Here is a 16,252-nt window from a genome sequence, read left to right as displayed (position 1 = left end):
TCTCCCACCCGGCGTGGGGAGCGGAGAATCACGCCCCCTGGCTATATCCCGTCAGGCCCAGGGAACCTATCTATCCTGATGCTTTTCAAAATTTCCAGCACATCCTCCTTAATATGAGTCTATTAACCTGGTTCACACTGTTCACATGAGCAACAAGGTCTCCCTCTCTAGTGAATACTGAAGCAAAGTATTCATTTAGGGCCGCCCCATCTCTTCAGACTCTAGGCACAAGTTCCCTCCACTATTCCTGATCGGCCCTACTCTTACTCTGGTCTTTCTCTGTACCTGCAGCACTGAAAATGTCCCTGCTATAAAAGGGAACTTTTTTTTTCTGGCCTCGGCGAGGAATGCCCGCTAAGGCCACACCTGCCTTCATTTCCTGCGCAATGTCATTTCCTGCAGGGAAAGATCAGGGTGACATTTTAGAATATCGCCCGGATCTCTCAATGCCCATGCCGGCCTCTGGACCCCCAACTTACCTGTTAGGAGGTCCTGGAGCCCCCCCTCACCTCATACGAGCAGGGTATCCCCGGGCCCGATCCCCAGCACTGTAACCTGCGACCCAGGCAGCTTTCACTGCCAGTCTGGCAATGCCTGCCATCCTGGCAGTGGCAGGATTACACTGCCAGGGTGCTGGTGGCACTGCCAGGGTGCCTGGTAAGCGGTGCCCAGGTCACAGCGGGAGTGCCATAATGCTACCTTGCCCAGAGCTTGACCATCTGGTGGCCTCTGATGGCTTGGGAGATACTGTAATCAATATTCCATATCAATCAATTATGAAAATGAAATGAGTGACCATTTTCATGACCGTTAATAATTCAATTTATTTTTAATCAGTTGCCCTCCTGTTCATGTGATTATAGACAAGTTGATAGGCAAGTGATTAACTGATAAACGCAATATTATTTAAATTTATGTTTTAAGACGAAGGTCGATGTACAATAATGACAAATTTTGAGTTCAGATTTGCAATAGTTTTGAAACGCCCTGATAGGGATTTGATAGATTCCATTTCACTTTATCTTGTGCAGCTTTGCACAACTTTAATATTACTGAGCCAAAGTCTGAAGGCTACAGAAACTTTGCATTCTTTTGGCTTGCATCTGGGAATTTATGTTGTCTCTCATAGGAACACTAATGCACTCCTTGCTCTTTTACAAGGTAAGAGACAGGCGAGGAAGGTCATTCAGCACTTTTTAGCTTGAACATAAAAAACAACTCTCCAATCCTTCCTCCATCACAGTATCCAATTATTTATTTAAGGATTGCAGGTTTTTGCCTTCATGATCCTACCCAGGAGTTAATTTCAAACCTTGACTACTCTTGTCTGAAGCACTTTCCACCAATAATTCTTTCCGCCCCTTGAATTAATGTTCTGGATTGATTTGTCTACATCATTCACTGTCTTACAAACTGTGGCCTCCTCTTTGTCACCTTTTGCTTGAAGTATTGGTGTATAATACTTCTGAGTGACGATTACTGTTAGGTGACTGATGAGCAGCAGAGGGCAGTAATAATCCATTAGTTGAGTTCAAATTTAAATTATTTCCTTCCACTGGAGAGCGAAATGTGTAGGAGGAGCCATACACAAAATTAACAATTTTGCCTCACTCAAAACTGAAAGGGGGTGGGTTAAGGATGTATCATGAGTGCAATCATAGTTGGACTCCAGATGCTTTATTTTCCATTGCTGAAGTTCATGAACCTTGGGCTGGAAGACTAGGGAATATCGTCTAAATATTAGAGGATAACCTGTTCAGAATGCAATTAGGAAACACTACAGCATATAATAGGTGGCAGAGGTTTTGAATTCTCTTCTGCAAAAGGCAATTGATGCTAGGTCAGTTGGAAATTTTAAATCTGAGATTGGATAACAGAAGTGTATCAAAGATATTAAGGGATATGGGACAAAGATTGGTACATGGAGTTAGGTTATAGATCAGATATGATTTAATTGAATGGTGGAGCAGGCCCAAGCGGCCTGCCTAGTCCTGTTCCTGTGTTCCTATCACATCTTCATTATCAGCATAGTGTCTTTAATATAACAAATGATTGTGATGGTTTACAAAAGGGGAAATCAGACTCAAATCAGAAGCTAGGGAGGACAGTTACTGGGGGAAACACAAGTTCGATTTTGTGAAGGCTTTTGAAAGCGAGGCATGATGAGTCCATGTGAAAAAGCTTTGGTGGAGTATCCTATTTTATGTGGACCAGTCATATCAGTAGTTTGTACCTTGCATTGCCAATCATTTTTAAACACTTGGGAGAGTAGAACTAATCATTTACAGATGCTTCCACCTGCAATTTGCTGGATGAACTACAATAATATGAAATTCTTGCTGAGCATGATGGCCAATCGAGGTGTGTGCTGGAGCTTCGATCAAACAGGCTGGAAAGCCACTCTTGGTGACCTGAGGAACAGGAGTAGGCTATTCAGCCCTTCAAACCTGTCCTGCCATTCATGGATATCATGGCGGATCTGTGGCCTAATTCCAGAAACCTGCCTTTGGCCACATCCCTTAATACCCTTGCCTAACAAAAATATATCCATCTCAGATTTAAAATTAACAAATTTTTTGAGCTTCAACTGCTGTTTTGGGGAGAGAGTTCCAAATTCTGCATGAAGGGCTGCTTCCTAAAATCTCTCTGCCCCTATGTTTTAGACTAAGCTCCCTAGTTTGAGAATCTCCAACCAGTGGAAATAGTTTATCTTTATCTACCCTGTCTTTTCCTGTTAATACCTTGAAGACTTCGATAAGATCAGCCCTTAACCTTCTAAATTCTAGCCAAAACAGGCCTAATTTGCGTCAACTGGCCTCGTAACTTAACCCCTGTCGTCCAGCTATCATTTCTGTAAACCTACGTTATACTGCCTCCAAGGCCAATATATCCTTCTGCGGTGTGGTGCCCAGAACTGCTCACAAAGCACCTTGTGCATCCTATTGTACTTGCCAGATCCAGGAGATGCCCACCAGGAGATCTTCTGACCTGATGTCTCTTTATGACCAATGATTAAAATAAAGCCAATGAGCAGAGAGCAGTCCTTTCAGACATTGAGAAAAGGATGGCGTGTGACTTTCTCCCGGCTGCAAAATGGGCAGGTGGCCTAGATATTATCTGAGATGTTGATTAAAGGCCACTACTCCATGTGATTCTGTCAAGGATAAGAATAATCTTCCGTAATGCAGGCTTGCTTATAACAGGGGATAGAATGTTCCAGTGGGAGTATTCCTGATAGAAGGGAGGACGTGACGTAGTGGTATTGTCTCTGGACTAGTAATCCAGAGACCCAGAATCATGCTCTGGGGACCTGGGTTCGAATCCTGCCATGAATTCAATGACAATCTGGAATTAAAAGTCTAAAGGTAACCATGAAATCATCGGTTGATTGTCGTAAAAACCCATCTGGTTCACTAATGTCCTTTAGGAAGGAAATCTGCCATCCTTACCTGGTCTGGCCTACATGTGACTCCAGACCCACAGCAATGTGGTTGACTCTTAAATGTCCTCAGGGGTGGGCAAATATATGTTGGCCAGCGATGCCCACATCCCGTGAATGAATTTAGAAAAACAGGGCCTGCAGGGGAGAGATTTCCTTTGAAAGAGATGCCTGGGCAGACACTTAAAAGAAAATAGACCACAAAATGTTTTGCAACGGCTACACTCAGAGTCTGAAGCCTGGTTTCAATTCTTTAGCACATAAAGCACACTGCCATTATAACAAAAATAACCATGTCCCAAATTTTTTGCTGTGAAATTCAGTAGGTATCGCACAGATAATCCTCCAAAACAACTTAAATTTCTTTAGAAATCTACATCTGCATTTCTGGCTTGTGTCCTTCAATAAGCATAACAGGCTAGCAAAAAAGATAAGCAGTAAAAAAAAAAAAATGTTCTGATGTAAGAAAGCCGGCACAAATTTCTCAGAAATGTTTTGACACAAAGGTAAGTTGTTTTGAAACAAAATGTTCACAAGTTCATGATATTGAGAAATGTCTTTCTTTCGAGCTGCTCTGAGGGGAATTTACTGCACCAAAGTTCAGCTTAAAACCAGACCTTTTGCTCTTGGTCACAGAGCCTTTGGCCCAAATTTTTCACTCCCGTCAGCGGCGGGAATTGTGGCAGGGGCGGGAACACAAAATTAGCGTGAGACCAAAAGTCGGATATATGTCGGTATGTGATGCATTATCAATTACGACGAGACGAGAGTAGAATGTAATTGAGCCTTGATTACACAGATGCGTGGCCTCCTACAGCAGCTGACAAAATGGCTGCTGTACAGAGAGCCACACATTTATAGTCTGCCTACTGGGCGGAGCCAGCAGGCAGGGATCTACTTCCGTACCTGTAATACAGGGGCCTTACCGTAAAACCCATATATACAGTATAATACATCAGTGGTGGCTACCACATTCACCCCCTGTTAGAAATGAGTCCAGCGAGGGTGGTGGAGAACTATATACATACAAATGGCTTTTAAAAATTACAGAAAATGTTACAAATTTAGGCGGTCCAGTGCCCTGATCTGTTATTGAGAGCGCAGCAGTGCCGGTGGCGACTCCGGCGTCTGCTTGGTCTTCGGTGACTCCGGGAGTGTGTCGGAATCCTCTTCATCCCCGGATGGGAGCAAGGGGAGGACGGATTGTCCTGGAGCGGGGGCTGCGGTGGGGTGCGCTGGGGGAAGGGAAGGCGGGGCGCCGGGACGGGGTGGGGGGGGGGGGGGTGCTGTGTGTGGAGAACCAGCTGGTGCCAGGTCCCTGAGGGAGACTGTGTCTTGGCAGTCATCAGAGTACGCTAAGTAAGCGTACTGCGGGTTGGCGTGGAGTATCTGTACCCTCTCAACCAATGGATCCGCCTTGTGGAGTCGCATGTGTTTACGGAGGTCCTGGAGCTGCCAGCCACGTTGGGAGCGAAACCCTGGAGGTGGACTTCCTGGGGAAGGTAAAGCGATGTTCATGGGGGGGGGGATTCATTAGTCGCCGTGCACAGGAGTGACGGAATGGAGTGAAGTGCATCGGGGAGGGCCTCCTAGTGGGAGGCCGGGAGATTTCTGGACTGTAGGGCCAGCTGGACGGGGTCCCTCCAGACCGTCCCATTCTCCCGCTCCACCTGCCCGTTGCCCCTGGGGTTGTAGCTGGTCGAGGCAATGCCCCTGTTGAGCAGGAACTGGCGCAGCTCATCGCTCATAAATGAGGATCCCCGGTCGCTGTGGACGTAGGCGGGGAAATCGAACAGAGCAAAGATGGTGTTGAGGACTTTGATGACGGTGGCAGACGTCCTATCAGAGCATGGGACAGCAAAGGGAAACTGGAATATTGGTCGACCACACTGAGGAAGGTTCAAAGGGGCGGGACTTCCTCGATGGAGTAGGGCAGATTGCGGGCCTTAATGAAGTAGTAAAAACGGGTGACTCCTGGGCGACAGAGATTGTCGTACAGAGTCTGGAATCGGTCCACTTGTGCGCTGGCATATGTACCTCGTAATAGGGCGGCATCGGCGGGGCGTGGGGGGTGTCTGTGGGGGGTTGCTCGTTGAGCTTACCGGGTCGATACAAAATTTTGTAATTTTAGGTGGAGAGCTTGATCCTCCACCTCAAGATTTTTATCATTTTTCATCTTGCCCCGCTGTGTGTTGAAAATGAAGGCAACCGACTGTTGGTCAGTGAGGAGAGTGAACCTCCTGCCGGCCAGGTAATGCCTCCAGTGCCGCACAGCTTCAACGATCGCTTGGGCCTCCTTTTTGACGGCGGAGTGCCGAATTTCGGAGGCATGGAGGGTGTGGGAAAAGAATGCCACGGGCCTGCCTGTCTGGTTGAGGGTGGCGGCCAGAGCAACATCTGATGCCTTGCTCTCGACTTGGAAGGGGAGCACCTCGTCGATTGCATGCATCGCGGCCTTGGCGATGTCGGCCTTGATACGGTCGAAGGCCCGATGAGCCTCGGCCGTCAGTGGGAAAACGGTGGATTGAATGAGTGGGCAGGCCTTGTCCGCATAGTTTGGGACCCACTGGGCGTAGTACGAAAAGGACCCCAGGCGTCGTTTGAGGGCCTTGGGGCAGTGGGGGAGGGGGGAGTTCCTTGAGGGGGCACATGCGATCGGGGCCGGGCCCTATAAATCCGTTCTGAACCACATAGCCGAGGATGGCTAATCGGTTCGTGCTGAACACACACTTCTCCTTGTAAGTGAGGTTGAGGAGAGTGGCGGTGTGGAGAAATTTTGAAAGGTTAGCGTCGTGGTCCTGCTGGTTGTGGCCGCAGACGGTGACGTTGTCCAAGTACGGGAAAGTGGCCCGCAGTCCGCACCAGTCAACTATTCGGTCCATCTCCCGTTGGAAGACCGGGACCCTTTGGTGATGCCGAAGGGAACCCTAAGGAAATGGTAAAGGCGGCCGTCTGCTTCGAACGCAGTTTATGGGCAGTCCGCCTTACAGATGGGGAGCTGGTGGTAGGCAGATTTCAGGTCCACTGTCGAGAAGACCAGGTATTGTGCAATCTGATTGACCATATCAGATATGCGTGGGAAGGGGTACTAATCGAGCTGCGTGTACTGGTTGATGGTCTGACTGTAGTCAACGACCATCCTGTTTTTCTCCCCAGTTTTCACCACTACCACTTGGGCTCTCCAGGGGCTGCTGCTGGCCTCGATAATACCTTCCCGCAGCAGTCGCTGGACCTCAGACCTGATGAAGGTCCTGTCCTGGGTGCTGTACCGTCTGCTCCTGGTGGCGACGGGTTTGCAATCCGGGGTTAGGTTTGCAAAAAGGGAAGGCGGGTCGACCTTGAGGGTCGCGAGGCCACAAACAGTAAGGGGTGGTAAGGGTCTGCCAAATTTCAGGGTTAGGCTCTGGAGGTTGCACTGGAAGTCCAGGACGAGTAGCAAGGCAGCGCAGAGGTTGGGGAGGACGTAGAGGCGGAAGCTGCTGAACTCTACGCCCTGGACGGTGAGGGTGGCGATGCAGTACTCCTGGATCGCCAGGGAGGCCAGGGAGATTCTTTGGTTAGCGGGGTGCACCGCAAGGGAGCAGCACCTTACCGTATCGGGGTGGATGAAGCTCTCAGTGCTCCCGGAGTTCAGAAGGCAGGAGATCTTAAGCCCGTCGACCTTCACTTTTGTCGAAGCGGTCGCGAGATTGTGCGGTCGAGACTGGTCAATCGTGACCGAGGCGAGACGCGGCTGGTCGTTGGTGGTTGCAGGCAACGAGCGGCCTGATGAGGTGCCCGACGGGCAGGGGTCCTGAGGCGGGTAAAATGGCGGCGCCCACAGGCCGCACGTGTCCTGGGGCAGGCAAGATGGTGGCGCCCTTGGGCCGCACAGGTCCTGGGGCAGGCAAGGTGGCAGCGCCCATTGGTTCTGAGGCAGGCAAGATGACGGCGCCCACGGGCGGCACGTGTTGTAAGTAGAGCAAGATGGCGGTGCCCATGGGCCGTACGTGGTCAGAGGAGGGGAAGATGGCGGCGCCCACTGGCCGCACGTGGGGAGTGCCGGGACAAAACCGGCGATTGAGCGGGCCTGGCACACTGCAGCGAAATGTCCCTTCTTGCCACAGGCCTTGCAGAGCACGCTCTGTGCCGGGCAGTGCTGCCGGGGGTGTTTTGACTCTCCGCAGAAGTAGCATTTGGGTCCCCCGGGGTTGCTTGGCTGCCGCGCGGCGCAGGTGTGGGATTGGCTGTGGGCGGTCGCTGATGGGGTCCATGATGGGGTGACTGTCGGCATGGTCCATGATGCATAGGGGGGGTGGGCCGCGTGATCGGGGGCATGGGCCTGTACGTTGCGTGATGCGACCGTAAGCGTGAGCGCTAGTTTTTTGGTCGCTGCGAGGTCAAGCATGGCCCCTTTTGTTTTTAAAATTTAGATTACTCAATTATTTTTTCCAATTAAGGGGCAATTTGGAGTGGCCAATCCACCTACTCTTCACATTTTTGGGTTGTGGGGGCAAAACCCACACAGACATGGGGAGAATGTGCAAACTCCACACGGACAGTGACCGAGAGCCGGGATCGAACCTGGGACCTCAGCGCCGTGAGGCAGCTGTGCTAACCACTAGGCCACCGTGCTGCCCTTGCATGGCCCCTTCTAAGAGGCGCTGGCGGATGTAGTCAGACCCTATGCCCGTAACGAACGCGTCTCTCATCAGGTTTGAATGTTCAGTGGCCGAAATTGCCTGGCAGTCAGTCTCTTACTAGGGTGAGCAGGGCACGCCAGAAATCTTCCACAGACTCACCAGGAAGTTGGGCCGCGTGGATAGGAGATTCCTGGCATAGATTTTGCTGAGCGTAATTCCCCTTGTAGCACCATGGCTTCTGCGTAGGTCGGCGCAGATGGAGCTCAGCCGCTTGTACGGAATCTGGAGCTTCTGTGCTTCTGGGCAGACCCGATATACGCTTCAAAACAGGCTCTCCAATGTTGACGTTGTCTGCTTGAAGATGCAGCTGCAGGCGATCTGGCTTGATGCGGAGGTCCATCTCTGAAAAATCTCTGTAATAAATTGATGCACTATCAATTACGACGAGACGAGAGTAGAATATAATCGAAGCTTTACTACATAGAGATAGAATAGAATAGAATAGAATAGTACAGCTGGCCTCCGACAGCAGTTGACGAAATGGCTGCTGTACGGGGAGCACACACATTTATACTCCGCCTATTGGGCGGAGCCAGCAGGCAGGGATCTACCCCCGTACCTGTAGTACAGGGGCCTTACCGTAAAACCCATATATACAGTATAATACATCAGTGGTGACTACCACAGCATGAAAGGAAATTGTAATTTTCCCCTTAGGACTCTCATGGCAGCATAATGGCTGGCTTCCTCATTGACATGTCACAAATACATGTTAAATCACACCTCACCAGAAACACCTTCTCCCTCCTAATTTAGTGCCATGTCAGCGGCTAAGTACACCGGTCTGATTTCTGACTGGATATAAGTGGCATTCAACTGCCGACCTTCACTTCTCTCACTACTTTGAGGTACGTTCACGTAGTGTTCATCTACCTTTCATTTCACTGCTGCGATCTCTCAACACAGCTTTGTCCCCTGACTGCTGACAAAGTTTCTCAGGTGAGAGCAGAGTCGAATGGACTGTAAGGGCTGCATTATACCCGGAGAGACTGTTGTGGGGAGCAGGCAGAGCTGCATTGTATCTGGGGAGACTGTGGTGCGGAGCAGGCAGGGCTACATTGTACCCGGAGAGACTGTTGTGGGGCACAGGCAGAGCTACATTGTATCTGGGGAGACTGTGGTGGGGAACAGACAGAGCTGCATTGTACCGGGAGAGACTGTGGTGGGGCACAGGCAGAGCTGCATTGTACTGGGAGAGACTGTGGTGGGGAGCAGGCAGGGCGACATTGTACCGGGAGAGACTGTGGTGGAGCACAGGCAGGGCTACATTGTACCGGGAGAGACTGTTGTGGGGAGCAGGCAGGGCTACATTGTACCGGGAGAGACTGTTGTGGGGAGCAGGCAGGGCTACATTGTACCGGGAGAGACTGTGGTGGGGAGCAGGCAGGGCTACATTGTACCCGGAGAGACTGTGGTGGGGCACAGGCAGGGCTACATTGTACCGGGAGAGACTGTGGTGGGGAACAGGCAGAGCTACATTGTATCTGGGGAGACTGTGGTGGGGAGCAGGCAGGGCTACATTGTACCGGGAGAGACTGTTGTGGGGAACAGGCAGGGCTACATTGTACCCGGAGAGACTGTTGTGGGGCACAGGCAGAGCTGCATTGTATCTGGGGAGACTGGTGGGGCACAGGCAGGGCTACATTGTACCCGGAGAGACTGTTGTGGGGCACAGGCAGAGCTGCATTATATCTGGGGAGACTGGTGGGGCACAGGTAGGGCTACATTGTACCGGGAGAGACTGTGGTGGGGAGCAGGCAGGGCAACATTGTACCGGGAGAGACTGTGGTGGGGAGCAGGCAGGGCAACATTGTACCGGGAGAGACTGTGGTGGGGAGCAGGCAGGGCTACATTGTACCGGGAGAGACTGTGGTGGGGAGCAGTCAGAGCTACATTGTACCGGGAGAGACTGTGGTGGGGAGCAGCAAGGCTACATTGTACCGGGAGAGACTGTGGTGGGGAGCAGGCAGGGCGACATTGCACCGGGAGAGACTGTGGTGGGGCACAGGCAGGGCTACATTGTACCGGGAGAGACTGTGGTGGGGAACAGGCAGAGCTACATTGTACCGGGAGAGACTGCTGTGGGGCACAGGCAGGGCTACATTTTACCGGGAGAGACTGTTGTGGGGAGCAGGCAGGGCTACATTGCACCGGGAGAGACTGTGGTGGGGAGCAGGCAGGGCTACATTGTACCGGGAGAGACTGTGGTGGGGCACAGGCAGGGCTACATTGTACCGGGAGAGACTGTGGTGGGGAGCAGGCAGGGCGACATTGTACCGGGAGAGACTGTGGTGGGGAACAGGCAGGGCGACATTGTACCGGGAGAGACTGTGGTGGGGAGCAGGCAGAGCTACATTGTACCGGGAGAGACTGTGGTGGGGAGCAGGCAGGGCGACATTGTACCGGGAGAGACTGTGGTGGGGCACAGGCAGGGCGACATTGTACTGGGAGAGACTGCTGTGGGGCACAGGCAGGGCTACACTGTACCGGGAGAGACTGTGGTGGGGAGCAGGCAGGGCTACATTGTACCGGGAGAGACTGTGGTGGGGCACAGGCAGGGCTACATTGTACTGGGGAGAGACTGTGGTGGGGCACAGGCAGGGCAACATTGTACCCGGAGAGACTGTGGTGGGGAGCAGCAAGGCTACACTGTACTGGGAGAGACTGTGGTGTGGCACAGGCAGGGCTACATTGTACCGGGAGAGACTGTTGTGGGGAACAGGCAGGGCAACATTGTACCCGGAGAGACTGTGGTGGGGAGCAGGTAGGGCTACATTGTACCGGGAGAGACTGTGGTGGGGAGCAGGCAGGGCTACATTGTACCGGGAGAGACTGTGGTGGGGAGCAGGTAGGGCTACATTGTACCGGGAGAGACTGTGGTGGGGAGCAGGCAGGGCAACATTGTACCGGGAGAGACTGTGGTGGGGAGCAGGCAGGGCAACATTGTACCGGGAGAGACTGTGGTGGGGAGCAGGCAGGGCTACATTGTACCGGGAGAGACTGTGGTGGGGAGCAGTCAGAGCTACATTGTACCGGGAGAGACTGTGGTGGGGAGCAGCAAGGCTACATTGTACCGGGAGAGACTGTGGTGGGGAGCAGGCAGGGCTACATTGTACCCGGAGAGACTGTTGTGGGGAGCAGGCAGGGCTACATTGTACCGGGAGAGACTGTGGTGGGGAGCAGGCAGGGCTACATTGTACCGGGAGAGACTGTGGTGGGGCACAGGCAGAGCTACATTGTACCGGGAGAGACTGTGGTGGGGAACAGACGGAGCTACATTGTACTGGGAGAGACTATGGTGGGGCACAGGCAGAGCTACATTGTACCGGGAGAGACTGTGGTGGGGAACAGACGGAGCTACATTGTACCGGGTGAGACTGTGGTGGGGATCAGGCAGAGGTACATTGTACCGGGGAGACTGTGGTGGGGAGCAGGCAGGGCTACATTGTACCCGGAGAGACTTGTGGGGAACAGGCAGGGCTACATTGTACCGGGAGAGACTGTGGTGGGGAACAGGCAGGGCTACATTGTACCGGGAGAGACTGTGGTGGGGCACAGGCAGAGCTGCATTGTACTGGGAGAGACTGTGGTGGGGAACAGGCAGGGCTACATTGTACCCGGAGAGACTGTTGTGGGGAGCAGTCAGGGCTACATTGTACATGGGGAGACTGTGGTGGGGAACAGGCAGGGCTACATTGTACCGGGAGAGACTGTTGTGGGGAGGTACATTGTACCGGGAGAGACTGGTGGGGAGCAGGCAGGGCTACATTTACCGGGAGAGACTGTGGTGGGGAGCAGTCAGGGCTACATTGTACCGGGAGAGACTGTGGTGGGGAGCAGGCAGGGCTACATTGTACCGGGAGAGACTGTTGTGGGGAGCAGGCAGGGCTACATTGTACCGGGAGAGACTGTGGTGGGGAGCAGGCAGGGCAACATTGTACCGGGGAGAGACTGTGGTGGGGAACAGGCAGGGCTACATTGTACCGGGAGAGACTGTTGTGGGGAGCAGGCAGGGCAACATTGTACCGGGAGAGACTGTTGTGGGGCACAGGCAGGGCTACATTGTACCCGGAGAGACTGTGGTGGGGAGCAGTCAGGGTTACATTGTACCGGGAGAGACTGTTGTGGGGGCAGGCAGGGCTACATTGTACCGGGAGAGACTGTTGTGGGGAGCAGGCAAGGCGACATTGTACCGGGAGAGACTGTGGTGGGGAACAGGCAGAACTACATTGTACCGGGAAAGACTGTGGTGGGGCACAGGCAGAGCTACATTGTACCGGGAGAGACTGTGGCGGGGAGCAGGCAGGGCTACATTGTACCCGGAGAGACTGTGGTGGGGAGCAGCAAGGCTACATTGTACCGGGAGAGACTGTTGTGGGGAGCAGTCAGGGCTACATTGTACCCGGAGAGACTGTGGTGGGGAGCAGGCAGAGCAACATTGTACCGGGAGAGACTGTGGTGGGGAGCAAGCAGAGCTACATTGTACCGGGAGAGACTGTGGTGGGGAGCAAGCAGAACTACATTGTACCCGGAGAGACTGTGGTGGGGCACAGGCAGGGCTACATTGCACCGGTGAGAGATTGTGGTGGGGAGCAGGCAGAGGTACATTGTACCGGGAGAGACTGTGGTGGGGAGCAGGCAGGGCTACATTGTACCGGGAGAGAATGTGGTGGGGAGCAGCAAGGCTACATTGTACCGGGAGAGACTGTGGTGGGGAGCAGGCAGGGCTACATTGTACCGGGAGAGACTGTGGTGGGGAGCAGGCAGAGGTACATTGTACCGGGAGAGACTGTGGTGGGGAGCAGCAAGGCTACATTGTACCGGGAGAGACTGTGGTGGGGAACAGGCAGGGCTACATTGTACCGGGAGAGACTGTGGTGGGGAGCAGGCAGGGCTACATTGTACCGGGAGAGACTGTGGTGGGGAGCAGGCAGAGGTACATTGTACCGGGAGAGACTGTGGTGGGGAGCAGCAAGGCTACATTGTACCGGGAGAGACTGTGGTGGGGAGCAGCAAGGCTACATTGTACCGGGAGAGACTGTGGTGGGGGGCAGCAAGGCTACATTGCGCCTGTGTGGTTTCCTCCAGATGCTCTGGTTTGCCTCCACTGTCCAAAGATGTACTAAATTTCTCCTTAATATCCAAAGATGTGCAGGTCTGTACTGTAGGAATTATATGAAATCTGAGTCAGTGTTTAAGATTTTTATTTGGAGAAAATATAATAGTGGATTTTTACTTTGGTCTGTATGAACAGAATATTTCATATTTGTTTGGCATTTTGTTTGGAGGTTCTGTTTATATCCCAGATCTTTCCATATCCAATGAAAATTGGATGAAAATCAATGTGATTGCAAAGGTGTTCCTTTCCTTTAGAGTTGTTTGGATATATAGTAAACCGTCTCTGCACCCTCTCCAGTCTCTCTATTGTTACAATCTGGTTAGGGACCAGTAACTTTGTTTAAAATAGACAAAGTTTGAAATCCTAGGTACTTATTAAGAGAATAAAGCCACAAGATTCCACGGTTTTAAATAAACATACTAAATTTTACTATACAATTTTAAAAAGTTATACAATCTACAATATCTTTATCATACTCTAACATTTAGAATTAACATGAGATGAATATGAGTTAACAGGCACATTAAATGGCTGATGTGACCAAGACTGAATCCACAGATTTCGCACAAAGGATTTCAGCTTTCGTAGATCTAGCCACTGAATTCCCTCAAAGGCTGCTTGGATTTAGACTGACTCAATGAATGCTTATCTCCAGATAGTTCAATCTCTCCTGAGACTGCGTGCCATAGGATTCACAAAGGTGCACCCCCAGCCTCTAGTTATTGGCACACTTCCATTTCTTTCACTGACCACTAAGCTGGAACTAACCTGGATTTCTCTGAACACCAGCTGCACCAAGCTACAAGTAGCTTCCAGGGCTGCTTCTGAGCCCTAACCCTCTCTCCAACATGGAACCAGCAACCTTCTGCTGCCTTCGCAGCTCCTAAGAACTTCTCCTGAGCCCGATGTGCACTGAACGTCTCTCAGGGCTTCTCTGTGAGCTGCAAAATGCACAAGATCCAAACAGAAACCAATCTCCTCTCCCACCAAACACAAAGGTAATTTCTAATTGGAGAAAATTCTTAAGCTACACCCATCTCCATGACAATGTAGCTTTTCAGAGATCACTGCATGCTTCTCAACTAATTTCGCTTTAACTCCCAAAACAACACATCTCTCTGGACTGCACTTCTTCACAAGCATTGTAGATATCAAATCTCCACTTCTCCAGCTATGTAATGTGGCCTGCTGCTTCATGGCTCCATCTTTTCTGTTCTGATTTTTGAAAAACTAAAAAAAATAATAAATTTAGAGTACCCAATTCATTTTATCCAATTAAGGGGCAATCTAGCATGGCCAATCCATCTACCCTGCACATCTTTGGATTGTGGGGGCAAAACCCATGCAAACAAGGGGAGAATGTGCAAACTCCACACAGACAGTGATCCAGAGCCGGGATCGAACCTGGGACCTCAGCGCCGTGAGGCAGCATTGCTAACCACTGCGCCACCATTCTGCCCGCTATTCTGATTTATTAAACAAACATGGGTAACCTTCTGAACTGTCATTTTATTTTAGGTGTCCTGGTCCAGCATTTTAGTTACCTTCACAACAACAATCTTCCCAGAACTAGACATTTCCTCGAAAATGTTAACATGAACCATGAACTATATATTTATCACAAATCCTTTTTACAATGTGGCAACTTTAGGCAGTAAACATGGGGTGGGACTTTCTGCCCAGATATGTCCTGTACACAAAAAGCAGGACAAATCCAACCCAGCCCCATCAGTCTACACTTGATCATCAGCAAAGTGACAGAAGGGGTCATCAACAATGCTATCAAACAGCATTTGCTTAGCAATAAGTGATGCTCAGTTTGGGTTCCATCAGGTTCAGAACTCCTGACCTCCACACTGTTTATTTTAAACATGGATGAAAGAGCTCAATGCCAGAGGTGAGGAGAAATGTCTTCACCCAAAGAGTGGTGAGCCTGTGGAATTCATTACCACAGGAAATTGTTGAGTCCAAAACATTGTATGGTTTCAATAAGCAGCTAGATATAGCACTTAGGGCAAAGTGGGAATAGGCTATTGAGTTGGATGATGATAATGAATGGCGGAGCAGATTTGAAGGGCTGAATGGCCTCTTCCTGCTCCTATTTTTTTCTATGTTTCCATGTTTCTTTTGTAATAACTTGTATTAAAAATCACTTTGTTCATCCATAAAGAAACTTCACACTGTCATGTCATTGCACCATGCTCCGTAAACGCCCACGCAAACTCTGCGCTTCATTCCTGTGCAGTGAGGATGGCTATGACTCTCTCAGCTCCCAAACTGACGATGCAGTAAAGCGGTGCCACAGCTGGCGCAGTTCCCCCCCCACCTACCGAACAAACTCCCATCCATGGAAATCCTCCCCCCACACACCCATCAACCCTCTCGTACCTGCCAGCATTGCCTAGTTATGAGGTTGCCAAGGGCTGAAAACATGTGAAAGTCCGGCTACCTTGTCAGTCGGTTGAGAAACACATACTGACTCCTGACCTTGGAGGAAGAAGTGCAGTTTACCGATTCTCGCCGTATTTTGACCCTGCGTCGCCATTCTCGCTGATGGCTAACTCTAGTGTTTCTGGCACTCACAGATGCTTTGCTTGTTGGTAAGCAACAGCTAGACTGAGTTCTTCCTGCTTGCTTCTGATAAAGCAGAAATCAGATGCCATGCAGGAACACTTTAAGGATGATATCTCTCCTAAAAGAGCTTTTGTTTTTAAAATGTAATATGTGAAAAAGGCATACACTGGGCAAAATCATTTCACAGTTGAATTTCTATAGAGCTTCTCCTGATTGATTGCGTTACCTTTGCAAGGTCTTCAGAAGCCCTGGAGAAACAGCAACAATGCTGTTTCTCTGATGTTTCTGGAAGTCTGTTGAAATTCTGGTGGATCGGGAGAATCTGCTTTGAACATTCAAGCCCTTCTTCAGTGCGGTTACAACTGTGGAGCATGAACACTGGAAACTAGGGCTCATAACAATCCTTCGGGGTGTCACTGCCCTTATGAAACCACAGTT

Source organism: Scyliorhinus canicula, chromosome 17 (genome assembly GCF_902713615.1).
Source record: "Scyliorhinus canicula chromosome 17, sScyCan1.1, whole genome shotgun sequence".
Taxonomy (NCBI): Eukaryota; Metazoa; Chordata; class Chondrichthyes; order Carcharhiniformes; family Scyliorhinidae; genus Scyliorhinus; species Scyliorhinus canicula.
This window is presented reverse-complemented; position numbering follows the sequence as displayed.